Genomic DNA, 6,084 nt, shown 5'->3' with positions numbered 1-6,084 from the left:
AGGAGATAGATAGATAGATAGATAGATAGATAGATAGATAGATAGGAGATAGATAGATAGATAGATAGATAGATAGATAGATAGGAGATAGATAGATAGATAGATAGATAGATAGATAGGAGATAGATAGATAGATAGATAGGAGATAGATAGATAGATAGATAGATAGATAGATAGATAGATAGATAGGAGATAGATAGATAGGAGATAGATAGATAGGAGATAGATAGATAGGAGATAGATAGATAGGAGATAGATAGATAGATAGATAGATAGATAGGAGATAGATAGATAGGAGATAGATAGATAGATAGATAGATAGATAGATAGATAGATAGATAGATAGATAGATAGGAGATAGATAAATAGATAGATAGATAGATAGATAGATAGGAGATAGATAGATAGGAGATAGATAGATAGATAGATAGATAGATAGATAGATAGGAGATAGATAGATAGATAGATAGATAGATAGATAGATAGATAGATAAATAGATAGATAGGAGATAGATAGATAGATAGATAGATAGATAGATAGATAGATAGATAGGAGATAGATAGATAGGAGATAGATAGATAGGAGATAGATAGATAGGAGATAGATAGATAGATAGATAGATAGATAGATAGATAGATAGATAGATAGATAGATAGATAGATAGGAGATAGATAGATAGATAGATAGATAGATAGATACAGTCCTATGAAAAAGTTTGGGCACCCCTATTAATCTTAATCATTTTTAGTTCTAAATATTTTGGTGTTTATAACAGCCATTTCAGTTTGATATATCTAATAACTGATGGACACAGTAATATTTCAGGATTGAAATGAGGTTTATTGTACTAACAGAAAATGCGCAATATGCATTAAACCAAAATTTGACCGGTGCAAAAGTATGGGCACCTCAACAGAAAAGTGACATTAATATTTAGTAGATCCTCCTTTTGCAAAGATAACAGCCTCTAGTCGCTTTCTGTAGCTTTTAATCAGTTCCTGGATCCTGGATAAAGGTATTTTGGACAAACAATTCAAGTTCAGTTAAGTTTGATGGTCGCCGAGCATGGACAGCCCGCTTCAAATCATCCCACAGATGTTCAATGATATTCAGGTCTGGGGACTGGGATGGCCATTCCAGAACATTGTAATTGTTCCTCTGCATGAATGCCTGAGGATTTGGAGCGGTGTTTTGGATCATTGTCTTGCTGAAATATCCATCCCCGGCGTAACTTCAACTTCGTCACTGATTCTTGAACATTATTCTCAAGAATCTGCTGATACTGAGTGGAATCCATGCGACTCTCAACTTTAACAAGATTCCCGATGCCGGCATTGGCCACACAGCCCCAAAGCATGATGGAACCTCCACCAAATTTTACAGTGGGTAGCATGTGTTTTTCTTGGAATGCTGTTTCTTTTTGGACGCCATGCATAACGCCTTTTTTTACAACCAAACAACTCAATCTTTGTTTCCAAAATGAAGCTGCCTTGTCCAAATGTGCTTTTTCATACCTCAGGCAACTCTATTTGTGGCGTACGTGCAGAAACGGCTTCTTTCTCATCACTCTCCCATACAGCTTCTATTTGTGCAAAGTGCGCTGTATAGTTTACCGATGCACAGTGACACCATCTGCAGCAAGATGATGCTGCAGCTCTTTGGAGGTGGTCTGTGGATTGTCCTTGACTGTTCTCACCATTCTTCTTCTCTGCCTTTCTGATATTTTTCTTGGCCTGCCACTTCTGGGCTTAACAAGAACTGTCCCTGTGGTCTTCCATTTCCTTACTATGTTCCTCACAGTGGAAACTGACAGGTTAAATCTCTGAGACAACGTTTTGTATCCTTCCCCTGAACAACTATGTTGAACAATCTTTGTTTTCAGATCATTTGAGAGCGGGCTGTCCATGCTCGGCCACCATCAAACTTACCTGAACTTGAACTAGAAAGAAATGGTCCAAAATACCTTCATCCAGGATCCAGGAACTGATTAAAAGCTACAGGAGGCGACTAGAGGCTGTTATCTTTGCAAAAGGAGGATCTACTAAATATTAATGTCACTTTTCTGTTGAGGTGCCCATACTTTTGCACCGGTCAAATTTTGGTTTAATGCATATTGCGCATTTTCTGTTAGTACAATAAACCTCATTTCAATCCTGAAATATTACTGTGTCCATCAGTTATTAGATATATCAAACTGAAATGGCTGTTGCAAACACCAAAATATTTAGAACTAAAAATGATTAAGATTAATAGGGGTGCCCAAACTTTTTCATAGGACTGTAGATAGATAGATAGGAGATAGATAGATAGATAGATGGATAGATAGATAGATAGATAGATAGATAGATAGATAGATAGATAGATAGATAGATAGATGGGAGATAGATAGATGGATAGATAGATAGATAGATAGATAGATAGATAGATAGATAGATAGATAGATAGGAGATAGATAGATAGATAGATAGATGGGAGATAGATAGATGGATAGATAGATAGATAGATAGATAGATAGGAGATAGATAGATAGATAGATAGATAGATAGATAGATAGGAGATAGATAGGAGATAGATAGATAGATAGATAGATAGATAGATAGATAGATAGATAGATAGGAGATAGATAGATAGATAGATAGATAGATAGGAGATAGATAGATAGATAGATAGATAGATAGATAGATAGGAGACAGATAGATAGATAGATAGATAGATAGATAGATAGATAGGAGATAGATAGATGGATAGATAGATAGATGGATGGATGGATGGATGGATGGATGGATGGATAGATAGGAGATAGATAGATAGATAGATAGATAGATAGATAGATAGATAGATAGGAGATAGATAGATAGATAGATAGATAGATAGGAGATAGATAGATAGATAGGAGATAGATAGATAGATAGATAGATAGATAGATAGATAGATAGGAGATAGATAGATAGATAGATAGATAGATAGATAGATAGATAGGAGATAGATAGATAGATAGATAGATAGATAGATAGATAGATAGGAGATAGATAGATAGGAGATAGATAGATAGGAGATAGATAGATAGGAGATAGATAGATAGATAGATAGATAGATAGATAGATAGATAGATAGATAGATAGATAGATATTTGGACTTTTTGCTACATTCTTACAATAATTTATTCTTCTCCTCACAGACTGACCTCGGCATTGGAAGTAAATCACATTCTGTATGAAGATTTCCTCTAGACCTCAGATTAGAAGGGAATGAAAGTGAGCGGCTCCTTATAATAACAGCAAAGGATTCTGGGATTTACAGACGATATCACTGTCACATTCTTTACCTGCCTACAAGTAGCTGTATCCATATACAGAGAAATCCGGCTGTGCTTATCACTGTCTACACATATTATACTCCAGAGCTGTAATCCGTATTCTGCTGTCCCAGGGGCAGGTTTATTAAAATTGGTGGATTGTACACGAGCCTTAATAAAGGGCCAGACTGGGCGGGAATGAGGGATTGATGAAGAGTCCCTGGTTTCTGGCAATATAGGGGGGATCTGATAGTATACGGGGAGGCTGAGAGTATACGGGGAAGCTGAGAGTATATGGGGAAGGTGAGAGTATACGGGGAAGCTGAGAGTATATGGGGAAGGTGAGAGTATGCGGGGAGGCTGAGAGTATACGGGGAAGGTGAGAGTATACAGAGAAGCTGACAGTATACGGGGAATCTGAGAGTATACGGGGAGGCTGAGAGTATACGGGGAAGGTGAGAGTATACGGGGAATCTGATAGTATACGGGGAGGCTGAGAGTATTCAGAGAAGCTGACAGTATACGGGGTTTTTCATGTTTTTATTACAAATGCCTTGTGCTGTGAATTTGCAGTGACAATTGTGGATATAACACAGAATAGCCGCAGGTTGTGCCTCAATAAATATAATATGTTCACCGTAAAAACCGACCACCGAACATCGAGAAGAATCTACACAAACATTCAACAATGTACAAGAGCAATGATAAGAGATTATTACAGGTCACGTCTCAGTCCACATTGGGCTTTTTACTACTTTATTGTCCAATCAGATCTGTCCGTATTTCATCCTGGAACCTGTGGCCTGGTGGGCTAGTGGCAGCCATATTCCCTGGTGGGCTAGTGGCAGCCATATTCCCTGGTGGGCTAGTGGCAGCCATATTCCCTGGTGGTCTAGTGGCAGCCATATTCCCAGGTGGGCTAGTGGCATCCATATTCCCTGGTGGTCTAGTGGCATCCATATTCCCTGGTGGGCTAGTGGCAGCCATATTCCCTGGTGGTCTAGTGGCAGCCATATTCCCTGGTGGTCTAGTGGCAGCCATATTCCCTGGTGGTCTAGTGGCAGCCATATTCCCTGGTGGTCTAGTGGCAGCCATATTCCCTGGTGGGCTAGTGGCAGCCATATTCCCTGGTGGGCTAGTGGCAGCCATATTCCCTGGTGGTCTAGTGGCAGCCATATTCCCTGGTGGTCTAGTGGCAGCCATATTCCCTGGTGGGCTAGTGGCAGCCATATTCCCTGGTGGTCTAGTGGCAGCCATATTCCCTGGTGGGCTAGTGGCAACCATATTCCCTGGTGGTCTAGTGGCAGCCATATTCCCTGGTGGGCTAGTGGCAGCCATATTCCCTGGTGGTCTAGTGGCAGCCATATTCCCTGGTGGGCTAGTGGCAGCCATATTCCCTGGTGGGCTAGTGGCAGCCATATTCCCTGGTGGGCTAGTGGCAGCCATATTCCCTGGTGGGCTAGTGGCAGCCATATTCCCTGGTGGGCTAGTGGCAGCCATATTCCCTGGTGGGCTAGTGGCAGCCATATTCCCTGGTGGTCTAGTGGCAGCCATATTCCCTGGTGGTCTAGTGGCAGCCATATTCCCTGGTGGGCTAGTGGCAGCCATATTCCCTGGTGGGCTAGTGGCAGCCATATTCCCTGGTGGTCTAGTGGCAGCCATATTCCCTGGTGGTCTAGTGGCAGCCATATTCCCTGGTGGGCTAGTGGCAGCCATATTCCCTGGTGGACTAGTGGCAGCCATATTCCCTGGTGGGCTAGTGGCAGCCATATTCCCTGGTGGTCTAGTGGCAGCCATATTCCCTGGTGGGCTAGTGGCAGCCATATTCCCTGGTGGTCTAGTGGCAGCCATATTCCCTGGTGGGCTAGTGGCATCCATATTCCCTGGTGGTCTAGTGGCATCCATATTCCCTGGTGGGCTAGTGGCAGCCATATTCCCTGGTGGTCTAGTGGCAGCCATATTCCCTGGTGGTCTAGTGGCAGCCATATTCCCTGGTGGTCTAGTGGCAGCCATATTCCCTGGTGGGCTAGTGGCAGCCATATTCCCTGGTGGGCTAGTGGCAGCCATATTCCCTGGTGGGCTAGTGGCAGCCATATTCCCTGGTGGTCTAGTGGCAGCCATATTCCCTGGTGGGCTAGTGGCAGCCATATTCCCTGGTGGGCTAGTGGCAGCCATATTCCCTGGTGGGCTAGTGGCAGCCATATTCCCTGGTGGGCTAGTGGCAGCCATATTCCCTGGTGGGCTAGTGGCATCTATATTCCCTGGTGGTCTAGTGGCAGCCATATTCCCTGGTGGTCTAGTGGCAGCCATATTCCCTGGTGGTCTAGTGGCAGCCATATTCCCTGGTGGGCTAGTGGCCGCCATATTCCCTGGTGGTCTAGTGGCCGCCATATTCACTGGTGGTCTAGTGGCCATTGTATTCTGTGATGGCCCAATAGAGATGGTGATGTGAGGTGTCCTTATAGCGGCCGCTCTTTATTTCTTAGGGTGGGTTCTATTGGTTTTGCAGTATTTTCAGAGCCGCAATGAGCTGCCTGTTATCCCCGATCCTGTTATTAGAGAATGATATTAAAACTTGAGACATCCCCTTTAAAGGGGTTTGGGGCTAAAACTACCAGCATGTTCTTATCAGATGCCTCTCTGCAGAATAGGTGTCAGGATATGGAGATGATATAACAAGTACAACTTGTCCTGCAAAAAACAGGCCCTCCTATGGCTAGGTACAATGAAAATCGTCGCATAGACCTTGTACTTCATAGAGGTGAGATGGTTGCAACGGGCGACCAGG

Source organism: Leptodactylus fuscus, chromosome 11 (genome assembly GCF_031893055.1).
Source record: "Leptodactylus fuscus isolate aLepFus1 chromosome 11, aLepFus1.hap2, whole genome shotgun sequence".
Lineage (NCBI taxonomy): Eukaryota > Metazoa > Chordata > Amphibia > Anura > Leptodactylidae > Leptodactylus > Leptodactylus fuscus.
Note: the sequence above shows the minus strand (reverse complement) of the source record.